Source organism: Mesoplodon mirus (genome assembly GCF_964341445.2).
Source record: "Mesoplodon mirus genome assembly, chromosome: 15".
NCBI lineage: Eukaryota > Metazoa > Chordata > Mammalia > Artiodactyla > Ziphiidae > Mesoplodon > Mesoplodon mirus.
The window spans coordinates 41,100,421-41,121,187 of NC_138991.1; the positions used below are offsets into that span (position 1 = coordinate 41,100,421).

At 42.3% G+C, this 20,767-nt stretch overlaps 1 protein-coding gene across 1 annotated transcript in view; it reads right to left on the reverse strand.

The window, feature by feature from the left end:
- CALN1 (calneuron 1) overlaps positions 1-20,767 on the reverse strand; it is a gene marked incomplete at both ends in the record, with an annotated part of 441,002 nt that overhangs the window by 13,810 nt on the left and 406,425 nt on the right. The window lies entirely within an intron of this gene.

Here is a 20,767-nt window from a genome sequence, read left to right on the forward strand (position 1 = left end):
TTGGAGAAAAAGATGCCACCTGCTAGTTTGGTTTCCTACTCATCCAGCCATCTGCTGTCACCCCTCCACACCTCATGTACTTTGGAGTGTGTCACACTTCAGACAATGCATATGTCTCTAGAAAGTTTTATATCTTCCAAGAAGCCAGCATGTATCTTGCTCTAACAAGATAAAATGCACGTTCCAAGCCATGTTTATGAGGAAGAACAGCTGAAAAAAGGTGTAGCGTTTCCACTTATGTTCTTCCGCTGTAAGGGGGAAGATTTACTTTTCCACTCCATTTCTATCAGATTTGGTCATGTCACTTTCTTGGCCAATGAAATGTGAGTAGAACTAACATAGGTCACATCGATTAAAATCTTTAAGAGCCACTGTGTGGTTCTAGCCTGTGTCCTTCTCCTTCTGTCTTACAAAGAGGCTGTTCCTTCTGTTGGGGTCCCAGAATGAGGATAAAGTGGAGAAGATACCCCAAAAAGGAAAAGTAATGGGAGTAACAAATGCCCTTCGTTGTAGCCATAGAGATTTGGTATAACTTGGTTTAAGTCAACAATATAGAAATTAGTACATGAAATGAAAAGCTACCATAACAAAAATTCTAAAAGATGATGTATGGATTGCAGGGCCAGGAAAATAAGAAAACTGTTATTGGAGGCTGGAAAGATAACAACCCATGTTATGCAGTAGCAAAATATTTGGTAAAGTTGTTGCCTGTGATAACTCAGAGGGCAGATACACATTGAATGGATTTGTGGCTTTAGGTAAAAAGTTTGGGACACAGCAGGCTCTGGTTGCAATTGGTTGCTCATCTACAAGAAAGAGATGAGCTCAGAGTGAACTAAATCAGACAGAGAAAGACAAATACCGTATGATCTCACTTACGTGTGTAATCCACAAACCAACGAACCAACTCGTATTCATGGATCCAGAGAACAGATGGGTAGTTCCAGAGGCAGGGGGGTGGGGAGCGGGTGAAATGGGTGAAGGGGGTCAAAAGTTACAAACTTCCAGTTATAAAATAAGTCCTGCAGATGTAATATCCAGCATGGTGACTATAGTTAATAACATTGTCTTGTGTATTTGAAAGTTGCTAAGAGAATAGATCTTAAAAGTTCTCACCCAGAAAAATGTGTAACTATGTGTGGTGATGGATGTTAACTAGACCTCCTGTGGCAGGCATTTCACAGTATACACAAATTTCAAATCATTATCTTATACATAGGAAACTGATATAATGTTATATGTTAATTATACTCAGTTTGAAAAATAAGGTGATGAACTCAGGAAAGAATTGATTGTTTTACAAGCCAGGAATAGAGACAACCCCAAAATTTCTGGTCTTGCAGTGTTGAAAGAAGCAATTGTCTCTCATCTCCTACTAGGAGGAGATAAAATTGAGAAATGCTATAAATCACAATCCAAGCCTGTTAAAACAAATCAAAATGTCCCTTGTTAAAATCTCTGAATATGTTAGGTGGCTCTCCCAGAAAGCTAGTCATTAAGTTTAGAGAGAGGTATGTCTCAAAAATAATTGTGGATATTAGCAGAAACCAACTGGAGTTAAATAGATTTTTAAAAATGACTAACTTTTGGAGAGAGCCAAGAGCAAACAGCCTGGGACTAAAAGACTATGACTGTTCAAAACTTAAAATCATCTTTGGGCTCCCAAGCTCCTATGGGCACAAGCCACTTTGAGGATAAGTTACAGAGGCCCCAAGAAGGGTACATTTTCCAATACCCTTGATAGGGATAGAGTAAGATAATTAAATAGTCAGTTTAGAAATCTCACTAGGGGATTAAGACAGAAAAGGAATTTTAAGGGAGTTTGAGAGACTGTTGTAAGCTAATAACCGCTCAAGAAAAGAATCCAGTAACCTAGCAACAATCTACTCTACCTTGAAAGAAAACCAGGTGCATCCAAGTGCCAGACACACTCAAGCCACAAACCCTGATATTTAAAACACAAGACAATAGATAAGGGATGTGAATCCTGTTACATGAACTCAGAGAGTTAAGAGTCCTTGAAGAGTAGCATTTCTGCATGTGGCCAAGACAGAAATATAGGTGAAAGGGGAAAGAAACTAGGTGAAAGGGGACATTATACCAAAACCTGAGATAAATTACCGTACTGTAGTATATGTTACCATCCTTTTGCTAATATATATATGATCTAAATAGCACCATGACATCTGCCCAAGAATGAGGAAGAGGTGGTCTTCTCTCCTCCCCACTTTTATTATTATTATTATTATTTTTGTGGTATGCGGGCCTCTCACTGTTGTGGCCTCTCCCGTTGCGGAGCACAGGCTCCGTACGCGCAGGCTCAGCGGCCATGGCTCACGGGCCCAGCCGCTCCGCGGCATGTGGGATCTTCCCGGACCGGGGCACGAACCCGCGTCCCCTGCATCGGCAGGCGGACTCTCAACCACTGCGCCACCAGGGAAGCCCTCCCCACTTTTTATTTGATTATAAAAATGTAGCCCTCTTTGTTCTCAGGGCTGTGTTCCCTTGCCAGCCCACTTGTATCTCGCACAAGCATCCTATGCTAATAAACTCACTCTTGGCCTGCTGCTTTGCCTCACTCTGAGTTCTTTCTGTGATGAGACAAAAGAACCTGAGCTTCAGTAAGTCCTGACACCAGGTGAGTGGTTTTAATCAAAAGACAGCCATCATCAAAAAAGCTACAAACAATAAATGCTGGAGAGGGTGTGGAGAAAAGGGAACCCTCTTGCACTGTTGGTGGGAATGTAAATTGATACAGTCACTATGGAGAACAGTATGGAGGTTCCTTAAAAAACTACAAATAGAACTACCATAGGACCCAGCAATCCCACTACTGGGCATATACCCTGAGAAAACCATAATTCAAAAAGAGTCATGTACCCCAATGTTCATTGCAGCACTATTTACAATAGCCAGGACATGGAAGCAACCTAAGTGTCCATCGATAGATGAATGGATAAAGAAGATGTGGCACATATATACAATGGAATATTACCCAGCCATAAAAAGAAACGAAATTGAGTTATTTGTAGTGAGGTGGATGGACCTAGAGTCTGTCCTACAGAATGAAGTAAGTCAGAAAGAGAAAAACAAATACTGTATGCTAACACATATATATGATCTAAAAAAAAAAAAAAAAAAAGGTCATGAAGAACCTAGGGGCAAGACGGGAATAAAGACACAGACTTACTAGAGAATAGACTTAAGGACATGGGGAGGGGGAGGGTAAGCTGGGACAAAGTGAGAGAGTGGTAGTGTATATATGGAAATATATACACTACCAAATGTAAAATAGATGGCTAGTGGGAAGCAGTCGCATAGCACAGGGAGATCAGCTGGGTGCTTTGTGATCAGCTAGAAAGGTGGGATAGGGAGGGTGGGAGGGAGATGCAAGAGGGAGGAGATATGGGGACATATGTATATGTATAACTGATTCACTTTGTTATAAAGCAGAAACTAACACACCATTGTAAAGCAATTATACTCCAATAAAAATGTTAAAAAAAAAAAAAGACAGTGGGTTTGAGACCCCTTCTAGTCAGGGATCGTGGATTCAAGTCCCAGCCTGTGGGTTCGAGTCCCAGTCTGAGCTTTGGCTAGGTTCGAGTCCCATCTGAGAAGGAGTGCAGTTTCACCCTCATCACGTGAGTACAAAGAGAACAAGTGGAAAAGGATGGATCTTCCAGATGGTGATGAAATCATGCAACGACATCAAGCACCATTTCCAGGAAACACAACTAGGGTCTAATCAAGGAACATACCTCACCTCAAGGTCTGTTCAACAGGATTTCAGAATTGCTCTGAGACTTGGACTGCTATGCGTGTTCCATTGCTTGCTTTCTGGATGGGAATATTTTTGGTGGTTAACCTGACCCCGTTCCACTACTAAAAATTGAGTGTGTGTTGGGGGATGGGGTGGATTCAGGGGGGTAATTTGACTTTGCAGTTCATATGTCTCCAGATCAAGAGAAGTCACACCCAGATTTGATGTACATCTTGAGATTCTGGATCTTGTCTTCTGTTGTCATTGGATGGGACTTTTGAGTGCCTCCCTTGGGGAGGGGATGAGTATATTTTGTGGCTAAAGGGAGGGAAATAAATATTTATGAGCAAGAGTGTGGGCTGTAATTGGTTATATTATTTCCAATGATTTCTTTCCCCTTCCTGTGAGAGGATTATATCTCTCTGCCCATTAGCACCAGGCTTTGGCCAGTTGAACGAGGGTGAAAGTGATCTATATGAAAGTGATGGAATTCCAAGGAGAAGTCTCAATGTTATCCATGTGTTCTGCCATTTCTCTTTTACTTCTGCCACAAAAACACACTAAATATGGGCCGTTCCTTCATCCTGGGTCCCAGAGTGAATGCAACATGGAGCTAATCCATGAAAGGCATGTAATTTGAGTGAGAAACAAACCCTGATTATTAGCCACTAAGACTTCGGGATTTCTGCAGTATAACTCACCCAAGACTGAATGCAGAAATCAGTGTTTTAAGTTAGTCTGGATCATGGTGAAAGGAAGTTTGAGACATTTTTCCCCCTGCGTCCTTTGTAAAGCAATTCCTACCTGGCTTTCAATATGCCCCTTGTTCTGACAAATTAAATTGGGTTACTGGAACTTGCTGGAAACCTAAATGACTCAAGTTCAAAGCCATTTATATGAGTAAGAATAATTGAAGGGGGAGTGTGTGTGTATAAAGTGGACTTGTTTTCTGCATCACAGTTTAATTGACTATGAAAGTGAATTCCGAGACACTTAGGGTTGACCCATGACATAATCTCCCTTTAGATTTGATAGGAGATCATGTGGTTATTAGCCTGGATATCGACAGAAGCCTGGCAAAATGCATGGTGAGGGTGATGGACCTCACAGATGGGAAATCTGGGGCCCCTCTGCCATGGTTAGAGACAAAGAATGACAAAATCAAAGAGACTCTGAGAAAATGAGTAACCATTTCCTAAAAGACCAATTTGAAGGACCAGAGTACCTGGAAAAACTCTCACCAGCTGAGAATTTGCTGAAATTCAGATATTAGGTGAAAAGAACTAGTCAGGGGCTGTAAAAAGAGAGGGAAAAATGGAGATTCCAGAAATCTATAGTTTTCCTTTTATTTGGTTCTCTGGGTCATGTTTTAATGTGAGGATATTAATACTTAAGCAAAATCAGTTGAGTAGAATTCCATGTTTTCTGCATTGTCAGAATAGAGTTGTCTTTTACAAGTTTGAAAGAAATCACTATAAAACAATATGGGCACAATGCCAACAAGTATTTCTTCCATGGTGATCAATCCACTGAGCTTTAAAATTTTTCTTGAGTCAATTTTGAAATCACGTCCTTTTTCAGAAAACCAGCCAAAATTTTTCATCACTGTTAGCATGTAACTATGCACAACAGTTCCACAATTTTAAATTTCTCTCAATGCTTCTTCTATCCCATTTGGTATTTTTAACCCTATTTGTTTTTCTTTCTTCTAGGTTTGATTTTTGTTGTTTTATTCTGTTTTTAGTGAATCTTGGTTAAAGATCCACTTTAGCCTGTACAGCTGCTATTTTTAGGAACCTAAGGAGTCTTCCATTATGGTAAAATCTCTGTAGAGTCAATTACACAAATATAGTTATCCTTATTAATTATATTATGTAGTCTTATAATTATCATCTGTATCTTGTATAACCTTATTTTCTGGGGATGACTTGATGTGTCAAAGACCATGAGTAAACACACTGCAGTCTGTGGAAAAGAATTGCATCTCCACAAATTGTTCTTTTAGTCCTAATATTTTTTAAACGAGGCTATCCTTTATAGCAAAAAGATTGATTTCCTAATTCAACAAATGGTTATCGAGGCTGACTCCACACCAGACACTGTGATGGAGACACAAAGGTGAGCGAGATGTTGATTGCTTTCAAAAGACAAGGAAATGAGTGATTTTAATTCAGTGGGATAACTCGCTGTGGTAAGGGCCACGCAGGATGGCTTGGAAACCCCTGGGGAATGTAAAAGCTCACAGGTCCATCAAGCGGCCATATGTTGAGTTCTGCTGAGGACTTGGAGCAGGAGAAGGTGGTCAGGGATGAGATAAGAGCTGTGGGCGGGGTGCTAGTCAATAAAGGCCATGGAGAGGAGCTTGGTTGTTTTTATTGGAGTAGAGTTGCTTTACAATGTCGTGATAGTTTCAGGTGTGCAGCAAAGTGATTCAGTTATATATATCTATATATTCTTTTTCAGGTTCTTTTTCATTATAGGTTATTACAAGATATTGAATATAGTTCCCTGTGCTATGCAGTAGGTCCTTGTTATTTTACATTTAGTAGTGTGCCTCTGTGAATTCCAGACTCCTAATATACCCCTCCCCCTCCTCTTTCCCCTATGGTAACCATAAGTTTGTTTTCTATGTCTGTGAGTCTCTTTCTGTTTTGTAAATAAGTTCATTTGTGTCATTTTCTTTTTTTAAAGATTCCACATATACGTGATATCATACTTGTCTTTCTCTGTCTGACTTGCTTCACTTACTAGGATAATCTCAAGGTCCATCCACAGCTTGGTTGTTTTTTGCTTGTTTGCTTTTACTTTTTTATTGTGGTAGAATATACATAACATATATTTACCATTTTATCCATTTTTAAGGGTCCAGTTCAGTGGTATTAAGTACATTCACATTGTTGTGCAACCATCACCACCAGAGTCTCCAGACCGTTTTTTATTTTCCCCAGCTGAAACTCCTTACCCATTAAACACTCTCTCCCCATCCCCCCCACCCCCACCCCGCCCCCAGGCTCTGGCAGTCACCATTCTACTTTCTGTAAATAGCCAAGTGTGAATCTGACTGCTCTAGGTCCCTCGTGGAGGTGGAACTGTACAGTATTTGTCCTTTTGTGACTGGTTAATTTTGCTTGGGTCATGTCTGCAAGGATCATCAATGTCGGAGTGTTTATTCCTCTTTGAGGCTGAACAATATTCCATCATATGTATACTTTGTTTTTCTATTTATCCATCCCCGAATACTGGTATTGCTTCTGCCTTGTGGCTGTTACTGCTATGAATGTAAGTGTACAAGCATCTGCTCATGTCCCTGTTTTCAGTTTTTTTGGATATATACCTAGAATTGGAATTGCCAAATCAATGGTAATTCTATGCTGAATTTTTTGAGGAATGGAGCTTAGTTTTACCTTTTGGGTAGGATGGGGTGCCATGAAAGGATTTTCAACAAGAACTTACTTCATCGTGATTGAGCCTGAGAAAAATTACCCTTTGCTGGCACAAGCTGCAAGATGACTGGAGGGAAGGCTATTGAAATAACAGGTTTAGAAACTATGGTGGTGTTGAAATAGCCTGCCAGGCCCAAGATGAAGACAATTCTGCCCCAGGGTGTCACGCCAGCAAACCAAAATCTAGATAACTTTCATGTCCCTGTAAACACTCCTCTTGACCAGAAACACCGTATGTCCAGTCGCCCAACTCCCAAATGCCAACCCAACTCCGGGCTTCCTCATGCCAAACGAGGGTGACCTTGTGACCCCAGCCAATCAAATATTTTCTGTTTTTTCTCTTCTTTGTTCTTTATTCTTTATCCTATAAAAGCTTCCTGCCTTCTACCCCATTTTGCAGGTCTCAGAATGGAGCCTGTCCACTTCATGAAACGTTAAATAAAGTTTGCTGATATGACCGCAATTGTCTTTAATCATTTTTTAATTGTGGACTGTGGCGACAGAGAGCATTCACGAGCCATGTAAGAGACAGTTTGACAAGATGACTCGTGTGTGGAGGGTGAAGCTCAGTGAACCAATCAGGATCACACCTGGGTTTTACGCGCAGCCGGATGGGAACAGAGGAAGAAAAGGCTTGGAGAGAAATGTGATGTGAAATTGTGGATGTGTGCATTGGCGGTTCCGGAGGGACAGCCCAACAGAACAGCCCAGGAGGCAGTAGGATGTACAAATATGGGCTAATGACCTGGAAGTCATTTGCATACAGATGATAATAAAAGTCATCAGAAAAGATGGTAACACCTGGGAAGAGTGTATTGAGTATGAAAAAGCCCAGGAAAGGCACTGGGAGGCTATCAAGATAAACGGATGGGCAGCCTCCCTTACAGAATGGGTAAGGTATGTGTGATATTAGGAGTTATAGTAAGTATATATTTTGGTCTTCCGTCCACTGTTCCTGGCTCACATCTCCCCAAACCCTTGGAATTTCTTTAGTGATAAAAGCCATAGAGCATCTTTGTCATATTTGGTTTCTTGTCCTCAGTTCCTGAGATCAGAGCCATAAATGGGTGTCTCATTATTCATAACAAGCCCCTTTCATCCACAACGGAGTTTATGCTAATGAGGTAACTTTGTAAATCCTCTAAAGATGGAGGAGATGGTCACCGGAGGAATCAGTCATGAACAGAGGGTTGGAACTTTCAGTCTCATCCCCTGCTAACCAGGGAGGAGGGAGGGGCTGGAGGTTGAATCCATCACTCATGGCCAATAATTTAATCAACCATGGCTCTGTCGTGAAGCCTCCATAAAAATCCAGAAGGAGGGGGTTTAGAGAGCTTCTAGGTGAGTGAACCAGAATGCATCCATGTGCTGCCATGCCAGGCCCCCACCTCCATGAGGACAGATGCCTCTTTGTTTGGGATCTCACCCTATGTATCTAGCCATTGATTTGTATCCTTTAATAGCCTTGTAATAAATGGGTAATCTAGTAAGTAAACGGATTTCCTGAGCTCTGTGAGCTGCTTTAGCAAATTAATAGAACCCAAGGGGTGGGTGTGGGAACCTCCGATTTACAGGTCAATCAGAAGCACAGGTGAGAAGCTGGACTTGTGATTGTCATCTGAGATGGTGGCGTCGGGGGCAGTCTTGTGAGCTCAAGCCCTTAACTTCTGGGACCTGATATTGTCTCTGGGTAGAGAGTGTCAAAATTGAGTTGAACTGTGGAACACCCAGCTGGTGATGGAGAATTGCTTGGTGGTGTGGGGAAAAAACCCACACATTGGAAATAGGTACAGAATTGTACTGTGCATTGTTATCAATACACACAATCTGTCATTAAAAAATATTTAAGTGCCTTCTATTGGAAAAAACATCTGTTTATACATCAGTATGGCTATGCTTGCTTTCTTTCTGTGTGCATTTTCCATTAAACATCTCTCCTTTGGTTTTTAAACTTTCTGTGTTATATTATACACATGTCTTTTTAAAAAGGTATGTCTCTTGGGAGGGATAAATTAGGATTTGGGGATTAAAATATACACGCTACTATATATAAAATAAATAACCAACAAGGACCTACTGTATAGCACAGAGAACTATACTCAATATCTTGTAATAACCTATAATGGAAAATAATCTAAAAAAGAATATATATATATGATATACACACATTTTATATATATGTATATATACATATATATACTCACACATAACTGAATCACTTTGCTGTACATCTGAAACTAACACAACACTGTAAATCAACTATATTTCAATAAAAGTTTTTTAAAAACTTCAGAAAAAGGTATGCCTCATAAAGAGAATGTACATTTCTTACAAAGAGAATAGAGTTGGATTTTTAAAAAATCTAACGTGAGATTCTTTGCCTTCCAATGGTGGAGTCTAGTTACATTTTCATATATTGTTATAAACATGTTTGGCTGTACTTTTGTTAGTTCATCTCCTGCTTTCTAGCCTTCAGACTTTCCTTATGTTTTCCTTGCCTTTTATCTTTTGAAAAAAGAAAACCCCATAGTTGTCCTAGTTTTGATTATAGTGGTGGATATCTTTCCATTTATCAACTGCATTACTTAAGCCATAATTTCTTATATTATCAAATTCAAGAAATTAAACTGCATTTTCTCATCTTTCCTTACATATGATAAGAAAATTTATAAACCTTCATGTTCTTATCTCTTACCTGACACTTTATAGTCTTTGTAAGTTTAATTTGAGATTTATCATGACACGTTTTCTACTATTTGCATCTTGTTCTAGAACAGTATTTGGCTTCTGCATTTAATTCTGTAACATTTATAACAGCTACTGCTATTTCATTGTATTTAATTGACTTCAATGCTCAGTTCCATTTTTCTATGACTCTCCCAACCCTGAGTACCTGACTTCCATCCAATTATCTGCTACAAAACTTAAAAAAATAGTTTGACAATGAAACATTTGTGAACGTTACATTTTCTGAGTTCTTCTAATCTGATAATACTTCCCCATTCCCCACATCCCATGACAGACAACTTAGTTTGGTAGAAAATTCTAGAATCGCACAAAATTTCCCCTCCAAGCTCCATTGGAACTTCTCCAGTTCCAGTGTTGTTTATTGCGGGGAAGGAGCAAAGAGATTGGATGGTGGCCTAAGTTTTCACTTTGACGATCATTTTTTTTCCTTCCTGGACACTAGTAGGAATATTTCATTATCTGTGAAACTAAAAAAAATGTTTTCCATGCTCTGCTAAACAACATGTTTTCGCATTAATCTTGGCTGGAATTTTGTGAGGGGGCTTTTAGAAAAAATTAATTAATTTATTTATTTTTGGCTGTGTTGGGTCTTCGTTTCTGTGCAAGTGCTTTCTCTAGTTGCGGCAAGCGGGGGCCACTCTTCATCTCGGTGCGCGGGCCTCTCACTGTTGCGGCCTCTCTTGTTGTGAAGCACAGGCTCCAGACGCGCAGGCTCAGTAGTTGTGGCTCACAGGCCTAGTTGCTCTGCGGCATGTGGGATCTTCCCAGACCAGGGCTTGAACCCATGTCCCCTGCATTAGCAGGCAGATTCTCAACCACTGCGCCACCAGGGAAGCCCTGTGAGGGGGCTTTTAATTTTTACACCAATGTCATTTTCTGCCTCCTGTTTCCTGATAATCACTTTGGTTCTTGTCTTTCTCCTGTTCTATCTAATACGTTCCTTTCTCCAGAACACGAATGCTTCTTAGATTTCTATTCTTTGTTTCCAAAGTTTTCATTTTTTCTCTAATAATTTTCATCACTTTGTTTTGTATTTCACATTACTCTTTTTTTTTTTTTTTGGCACTGTTAATTCTGTTCCTACTATCTCTGAGAAGATTTTAATTCTGCAGTGTAATTTTGTTTCCTTCCATAATCTTATTATTTTATATTATTTATTGTATTATGTATTATATGATTATTTTATTTACCCATTCCTTTTGTGTCCCAGTTGGTTATGGTTGCTGCTTATAAAAAAAAAAGATCTAAAAATCTCTTGCATCACTTTTAAAGATTAAAATATTAAAGAACATGAGATAGGCCTCTCCTACAATTCTCACATGATTAACTCCTCCTCTGCATTCTTTTTCTTAGGCTTGTTAAATTGTAATTAATCCAATGTTATAGTTGTTATCGTTTCTGTTTCCGAATACATAAATGAGAAACACGCGACCCAAATGCGCGACTTGCCAAAGGAGAGAGTGGCTAGGATGTTCTTGGGTCCTATTGCCCAGTTGGTTGTGGGGATTTTCGCTGAGCATCAGGCACTGTGCATGTCCATGAGCCGCTTTGTGGATACAGATTATCTCTTGCTCAGGAAGCCTGGTTCTCTTAAAGTGGGAAGATGGCTGTTCATCCTCAATTCATCTAGCCCAGTGATACTAAAGTGTGTTCCCTGGACCAGCAGCACCAGTATCACCCAGAAACTAGCTGGAAATGCAAAATTCCAGCCCCATCCCAGACTTGATGAATCACAGGCTTTGGGGGTGGGTCCTAGGAACCCGTATTTAACAAGCCCTCCAGAGGATTCTGATGTTCAGTCAGGTTTGAACTAAGGCATAGAAAGTTCTAGTCCAGAAAGAAGATCCTTCTCCCAGCACATGGCTGCCCACCATGGTGGCAAAACATCCAGGCCTTCTTGCTGTGCTTTCCAGGAATTATAGTCTCTAAATAGGTGCATACGACCCTTCTGTGATGGGTCATAGAAGTCAGGCAGCTCTGTGGCGCTGACAGAAAATGAAGATCATTTTCTCAAGATCCCCTCTGCTTTTCTCTTCTGGGGAATTGATGTAAACAATGGGGTGGTCAAAGGATTCCCCTGGCCTTTCGGGGGTCCTCTCTCCTAGTTGGACTCAGAGGGAGGAGCATGCAGGATTGGCTGCAAGCTGGACCCCCTAGACCCCCCCTCCCTCCACCAACTCAGGGGGTTCAAATGGGGGCAGCACTGGAGCCTCGGGCTTTCCAGATCTCTTTACCACTGCTCTTCCACTGGGAGTTACTTTTGTCTGTTTATCGGCCTCTGCCAGCAGCTGATGAGGCCTCTGAGGAAATGCACTGCACCTTACACAGTGTTTATACCCAGTCCCTTTACAGAGCCTGGTCCCGGCTGGATGCAGGACATACGTTTGCTGAATGAATAAATGTGACTTCTCCATTTGTTCCAAAGCAAAGACTTTCCTATGCCTTCTCTCCCCACTCAGTGTTCCCCCACCAAATCCATGAGAAGGCCAGGAAGAGCTCCCAGTGCAATGAAACTTCCCATGATCAGATTCCCTATCTTTTCAGTGTGAAAGAGCAGGGAAATTGAATGCATTTCCCTTCTGCGAGAGGAACCTCAGGGGTGCCTGTGTCTCCAGGCAAGTCCTGAATCCTTGATGCGATGAAATGCCCGGCCGCTGTTAGTACGGAGCTCTCTGCTCTCTGAGGCCTTGGCCCCCAGGCCCCGCCCCTGCCTCCTGCCGAGACCTACCCAGCTGGAGGCCGCATCTTCCCCGACCAGCTTTTAGGTGAAACTCATTTCAACTTTCACAGAAGGGATTAGTATGTGGGTATCTTTGGGGCCATTATTTGAAATGACATTGATGACACAGTTGCTTCCTCTTCTGAGAGAAGGATGAGCTGAATAAGCAGTGGGACAAGGCCATGTTTATTCTTTTCTCTGCCCATCATCAAAAGGCATCATGCCACAGAGAAAGAGGGCTTCAGGGAAGGTCAGTGGGTCAGAGCTTCCCAACCAGGGGGTGGAATTGGTTACAGTTTGCCACGGTGGTAACCCCTATACTCTGGGGCATTTGGACAGGATCTTGGGCAGAGTCCCATCCACATGGCTCATCCATTTATCTATCTGGGTGCAGCGTAAAAATATAGCCATCTTCTAAGTGTGCCCTGAGCATCAATGCGGCAAGGTCACGCAAGGTCATTAGAGCTACAGAGCTTCCTGCCTGCGCCTCCCGTTTCATGGTTGGCTCCACACCACGGGCAACACAGCTTCCCCTGTCTAAGAAGGAGACCCTCCCAAAGGGTGTGTCTTGCCATCAGCCTGCCAGTGGTGCCCAGTTATGAAGTGCGGACAACACCAGTGTAACCAGAGAGACTTCTGCAGTCATTCCAGGCTCCAAGATTTTCCCCACACGAAGAATTAAACAGTGAGATTGAAATGCAAGGTGTTAGGAGTCCCCCTCCTCTCCATGAGCAAAGAGGCAGACACACCTGGAGCCTTGGACAAGATGCACAGGTTGGGCAAAGAAATGGGAGGCTGGTAAAGGCACTGAAAAAACAACAGTCGGTGCCAGGCTGGGGTGGCTCCATCTGGACTCGCACAGGTGTCCCTGTCCTTGGGACGGGGGACATGACGACACAGAGGGAGGGAAAGCACCGTGCTCTTCAGTTTCCCAAGGAATCAGTTCAAGTCAGGGACTGGGTCGTAATACGTGGTTCAGCCTCTGCAAATGCCCCCTGGAATGCAGTGGCGACTCAGAAGAAAGATGAAAACCCACAATCACGCCAAAACTGAGATTGAGCACCTATTTACTGCCACAGTCTGGAAGGAATTTTCCACTCCCTGCAAGCCCTATGGAGCAGACATGTGACTCAGAGTCTGTGGCTGACATTGACAAGCTTTGCCCTCTGGAAAAGAGTCTCCACTCTGAATGAAGTCAGGAAGGGGCTAACACCCTCGGCAGGTTCCCCTCCCCAGTCTCTGCTTCTGAAGCAGCTCAGACCCCAGCCCTTCCGGCCAGTGATTCTCCCTCTGTTCCTCTCAAAGGTGCTCGACCACAGGGCAGGTTGGAGGGGACGCTGAAGTGGCCCATTTCCCCCCACTTCTGGCCAGTACCCGATAGACAAGGTGGGCTTTTGCTGCTCCCACCTCTGCTCTCATTTCCATGTGTTTCTGCTCAGCCCACAGGAGGTCGCAGTAGTACTTCCAGCTCCGTATTTCTTATAGGGCGTGCCTCTGAACCTGAGACGACCACATCAGTGATGCTCAGTTGAAGAACTGGTCTCCAAGCCCTGGAGGAAACTACGTACATACTGATACGTTGTAGCCAGAGTCCAGGGTCACGTTGACTATGTGGCTGTTGCCTCATCACAGAGCCCCGCCTCCACGGAAGATGTGTTTGACTACAGCGTGGGTAAGGAGGGGCTGCATTTCAATTGGCAGTGCCTTTCTAGATGAAGATCTGTAATATAGAGAACTTGTCTGGGAGCTGTACCCACTGATGGGTCCTCTGGCTGCAGATCTGAGAAAGGACATCCCCCAGGAATGGACTATTTGGATACCAAGTGCTAAGCATCCAGCTGGCCTGTCTGGTAGCAGGTAGGAGGAAAGGCTAGATGCAGGGCAAGCTTCTTCTGTGCCAGGTCCATCACAGATGTGACCTCATTTAAGCCTCACAGGGGTTAACGCACTGAGGAGGTGGAGTCTACACTACGCCCATGTTACAGATAAAGATGTCAGAGTTCAGAGAGGTTGAATAATGTAGCAGAAGACAAGGAGATATATGATTTTACATGTGGTATGAACTGTCTGTGTGCACAAGTGTGAACCTGTGGGAGCTCCAGCGTTATTTCTACTGCCCTAGAAGTGGGTTTTGTAGTAGGTTGAATAATGGCCCCAAAGATACCCACATACGAATCCCAGGAATTTATAAACCTGTTCCTTTACATGATAAAAGGGACTTTGCAGGTGTGACTAAGTGAAGGGCCTTGAGATGCAGGATTGGGGGGGGTGGGGTGGAGATTACCCTGGATTATCTGGGTGGGCCCTAAATGTCATCACTAGGGTCCTTCTGAGAGGGAGGCAGAGGGAGATTTGGTTAAAGAGGAGAGGCAACATAACGAAGGAAGCAGAGACTGGAGTGATGTTCTTGAAGAAGGAGGAAGGGGCCATGAGCCACGGAATGCAGGCGGTCATCAGAAGCTGGAAATGATGGGAAAACAGAGTCTCCCCGCAGAGGCTCCAGAAAGAACACAGCTGTGCTGACACCTTGATTTCAGCCCAGTGAAACTGATTTCCGACTTCTGATCTCCAGAACTCTAGGAGAATAAATCTATTTTTTGTTTGTTTGTTTGTTTGTTTTTTTGCGGTAGGCAGGCCTCTCATTGTTGTGGCCTCTCCTGTTGCGGAGCACAGGCTCCGGACGCGCAGGCTTAGCGGCCATGGCTCACGGGCCCAGCCTCTCCGCGGCATGTGGGATCCTCCCAGACCGGGGCACAAACCCGTGTCCCCTGCATCGGCAGTTGGACTCTCAACCACTGCGCCACCAGGGAAGCCCAATCTGTATTGTTTTAAACCACAAAGCACATGGTCATTTGTTACAGCAGCAACAAGAATCTAATACAGGTTTACGTTTGGTTTTTGTTTATAAAGTAAAGGCATTTTTGCCAAGAGCTCACTTAGGTCTGGGAAGAAGTCATCTCGTTTTCGCGAGTTTGGACACAGGGTACGTTGTGCTTTGTTGGGCGAGGGTGTCACAGCTACTGGACCACGCAATCTGGGGGCACAGTGTAAACTGTGAACACTTTCTCAAAGAGCTGGTTCCCATGAGATACAGGCAGAGGGTCCCGACAGGGAGCCCACTCTAGCCAACCCCTGGTAGATGTTTGCAGAGTCTGTGGTGCCTCAGGATGATGCAGTGGAAAGATGGGAAACACGCAGGAGAGCATAGGAATCGTATTCATGTCCTCACAGCAACTCTCGAGACTAAAAAGCATACGAAATTCCCCTTTGCACATCTAAAAGGATGTGCTGATGGGCCCATGTGGCTCATTTTATTAATGTGAGAGAGGGTTAAGGTAAGTATGCAAGACAGATCTGACTGAAGGGGAAGGCATAATGAAGAGGCCTCTGTGTGTGTGTGTGTGTGTGTGTGTGTGTCTGTCTGTGTGTGTCATGCACGCATGCATGCGTCCTTAGTAGGAATAAATTGAGAAAAGGTCCATAACCTTGGTTTCTGTGTAGGCACTGTCATGTACAGGCTGCGTGACCCAGTGAAAGCTACTAAACTTCTCTGTTCCTCAGTTTTCCCTATGAAAAATAAAGATAATGTTATTTATGTCACAGGGCTGCAATGTGGATACAGGTCTTTTTATTCTAAAAGGCACAGTTCCTTTCTCTTCATACATTTTCATTCTCCAACCCTTTGTTTTGCTGTGGCTCATACGTGGAAAGTTAAGTGGAACTCGAGTCACCGGGTTAGTTATCACAGACGTAAGGCTCAACTGATGCCCAGATGCCACGTCCAGAGTCGTTTCCTCACACCCTGGTTGGCAACGGTGGCAGTTTCAGAAAATGAGGCTAATCAGCTGAGTTATCTGCACCATCATGAAAATAAATGCAGAAAGGGGTTCAGAATATATGGCCGAGGGGGTTGATGGAAATGTCTTATGTGCAAGGACTCACAATCTAAAACAGGCTCTGCCGCTAACTAAGTGTCCTTAGTCAGGTCACTTAATAGCTTGGACTCTGTTTCCTCATCCATTGAATAGATAATATTAATCATAAAAAGAATAATAAGACTAGTAATAATGAGAGAATAACAATAATAATGGCAAGAAGAATACCTGCCTTATCCACCTCAGAGAGATTTTGTGAGTATCAAATCAAATAAGAAATGTTAAATCTTTTTAATGAAAAAAGCAAGGTAATAGGAATAGAAGGCATAATTTTGATAGCTGTTAATGATGGGATATCCAATCTCATCTCTGTCTTTAGGTTCACAGTATCCACGCCTGCTCCAGGCTGGAGGTTGAAGTTGGCCAACACATAATTCTGTCTGAGAAGAGACTTCAGCTCCTTGGGGCCAGAACACACCCGCTTTTCTTTCTCATTTAAAGAATGTCATTTAGGCTTTTAGGATTCTCCTGACAGCCTCCATCTGGCTTTCAGCAAAGCAATAGGATGAGACATCATTGCATCACTTGTCACACCCAGGAACATTCCTTTCACTACACCCATGACTCTAGACAAGTCATTCTTGGTGAATGTCTTCAGAGAGAGGAAAGCCATTTCTGATGGGATGGGGGTGAGAGGGAGAGCCAAACAGCAACCAGTGCATTGAGGAAAACCCCTATGCATGAAGAGAAACACTTGGCAAATGGAAATACTCAACAAAAGGGGCCTTGAATACATTGCACTGCTAAAGCAAGAAGAGGAATTGAATAAAATCTAGTGACAATTAAGAGACATAAAGAATGGAAAATATGGGATGTAAAGTGGATGAAGAAAAGAAAAGGTGACCAAATAGAGGCTAAAGAACCAGAAGACCCAAATCAAATGGGTCTAGGCTAAATGGAGAGTAGGAACAAAAGGAGTATGTAGAAGTGAGAGAAAAGAATGGCAGTGTAAGGCTGTGTGTCCCTTCCATGTTATAGAAATATGAGCATCATTTGTTAAAAATTAAGAGAACTAAGATACTTTGTTCTGAGATTGAGATGTGTAACCTAGATGGTTTTTTTCTTAGAACCCAAATTAGTTAGAATATACTTGACCCAATTTTGTTTCCCAGAGGAAACCCCACACAGTTCAGAGACCTCCTTTTTCCTCTAGGAAACAACCAGACAGGAGTCCAAGGTTAGGCCCATGGTCCTCTGTTCATCAACCAGATCACAAAGGCAGACTGTGTTAAGCCATTTACCTCTTTGTTTTAGTAATTGGAATACAAATATGGTGTGTGGGAATGTAGGATGGCACTCTGTTTTGTTAACCAGACCACAGACATAACTCTTGGTTAAGCCCCTGGCCTTCTGTTTTAGGAACAGATCACAAATGTAGCAATGTGGTCAAGCTGTACAGTCATGTGGTCAGTAACCAGATTGCCAATATGGCACTTGGGTAAGTCATGCTTCCTTCTGTTTGTTTCACCAGATCACAAATAAGGCATGTGCTTAGGAATTACAACTCTCTGTTTTAGTAACCAGATCATGAGCATGGCACGTGGGTAAGTGGTAGAACTTTCCAACTTGGGAAGCAGACTACAACCTCAGCTTGTGGTTAAGCTGTGGCTTCTCCCTTTTAATAAACAGATCACACTGATGTCAGGTGGCATTGCCTCTCAGACACAAAGTGAGTGCATGGCTAAGCTGTACAGTGCTGCATTTATTGGATTCAGTTATACATCCCAGCCTCATTTTTAAAAATTTTATTTGTTGCCTATGAAAATTTAATTAGTTTAAAAAACCAAACATTTTATAGTAATGAGAAAACTGAGGCCATAAAAGCACTTAAAAAGGCAGATCAAGATCGTGCCCAGGAAGTTAAGGAGTTGAGGCTAAGGATTCTGGCAGAAACACACCAACTGCACCAGATTGGGTGATGTGAGGGCATCAGAGCAGCAATGGGATAGACCAAGGACATTCCATTTGAAGTTCTTTTGCAATTGTGGATCATCACATTGGAGAAGAGATGGGTGTTATAATTTGAATTATTGCAAAGCAAATATTTACCCCTCCCCCCATTTCTACCATTGACTGGAAAATATTCCTGTCCCATTGGTGTTAGTCTTGGTCACATGACTTGCTTTGCCCAATAAGATGGTAGTGGGTGTGGCATGAGCAGAGGTGCTTGGGTATGCCCTCTCATACAATGATTTGTCAATGAGAAAACTCTCCCCAAGTTTCTGCTGCCTGGGCCCAGAATGAACACACATGGGGCAGACCTGAACTCAACTTGCACTAGAAGCAGAGCCTCCCAGCTGAGCCTCAGCTGCCTTGCAGACCCACAAACATCTGTATCAGTGCTTCTTGCTAAGTCATTGCGTTTTGGGGTGACTTGTTGCACAGCATCATTGTGAAACATTAACTGACATGCTTGGAATTTCCAAGGGCAAGAGACACCACATGATAGGAGTAGGAAGCAGCACAAAGGAGAAGGTCATGCAGCTGGACGTGGCTCTGGAATGGAGGTCAAGTCCAACGGAGACAGAGATGGAAAGTTGACCCAGGTTCACTGGCTTTACCCTTCTGGAGAAGCAGCCCCACAGAGATGAACTTCCATTAATGGACTTGCCCATGCTCATGGGTCTCTCAAGAAATGTTGCTGCCTTGCTATTCACAATAGCCAAGACATGGAAACAACCAGGAGATGTGGCACATATATACAACAGAATACTACTCAGCCATAAAAAAGAATGAAATAATACCATTTGCAGCAACATGGATGGAACTAGAGATTATCATACTAAGTGAAGTAAGTCAGAAAGAGAAAGACAAATACCATATGATATCACTTAGATGTGGAATCTAAAATATGACACAAATGAACTTATCTATGAAACAGAAACTGACTCACAGACAGAGAACAAACTTGTGGTTGCCATGGGGGAGAGCGTGGGGGAGGGATGGGTTGGGAGTTTGGGATTAGCACATGCAAAATATGATGTAGGGAATGGATAAATAACAAGGTCCTACTGTATAGTACAGGGAACTATATTCAATATCCTGTGATAAACCCTAATGGAAAAGAATATGAAAAAGAATGTATATATATGTATAACTGAATTACTTTGCTGTACAGCAGAAAGTAACACAACAGTGTAAACCAACTATATACATCAGTAAAATAAAAAAAAGAAATGTTGCTGCCTTACTGAGACTTGTACTATTTTATGGCAAATTCTCTTCCATTATCCATCTTTCTTTATGCAAAGGATGGGAGTATGGGAGGAAATGAACACAGACAAAGTTTGCAACCTGTGAAAAAGACTCAAGACATAAAAACTGCAGGAGAACCAAGCACTTTGGAGACTGAGGAAAACATACTTTTGAAAAATATTTACAGGAAATAAAAGTAAACTTTACCTAGCAATTGCTTTGTGGTTCCCTATAGTATTCATATATACACATACTCATTGATTAGAAGAAAACTGATTAATATAGAAGAAGTAATATTTTAAGAATCTAACAATGCCATAGCAGAAAGGACAAGAGAACCAGTAAAGAGCAAGATTTACAGAAGAGAAAATGGACTCAGTGACTCAGATGGCAAAATAAATATCATTAGCTCTGACTTGCAGAAAGAAGGATTCAGGGATGAAAAACATATAAGAAGAGATGATAAACATGAAGAACGTAAAGTAGAGATATACAGAGAATCATTATTTCTAAAGAAGAGCCAAGAGGAAGCAGAACAGAAGCAAGAACCCAAAAGATAGAATACCAAAAAAAAAAAAAAAAACCCACTTCCTAAACATTTAGTTCTCTGGAACTTTAGGGCTTATTGTTAAGCAGTAATATTTAAAACTGTCAACACTTAGGTATATCTTGATGATGTGTTTGAAATGCAAGAATAAAGAAAAAATTCTGCAAACGTCTTGGCATAAAAAGTGGGTAACGGTAAGAGAACCATGTCCTGTGCAACTCCCAACTCCAGGAGACGGTGGGGAGACGCCACTGAGATTTTAGAGGAAAGGGCTTTTACTTAAGAATTTGACACCTGGTGGGTTTATGCTTCATCTACAAAGACACAAGAACATAAATCAGCTATGCAAGAGCTTAGAAAGCACAAAATCCAACACCAACCTTCCTAAATAATTTATTTAAAATGCACATCAGCCCA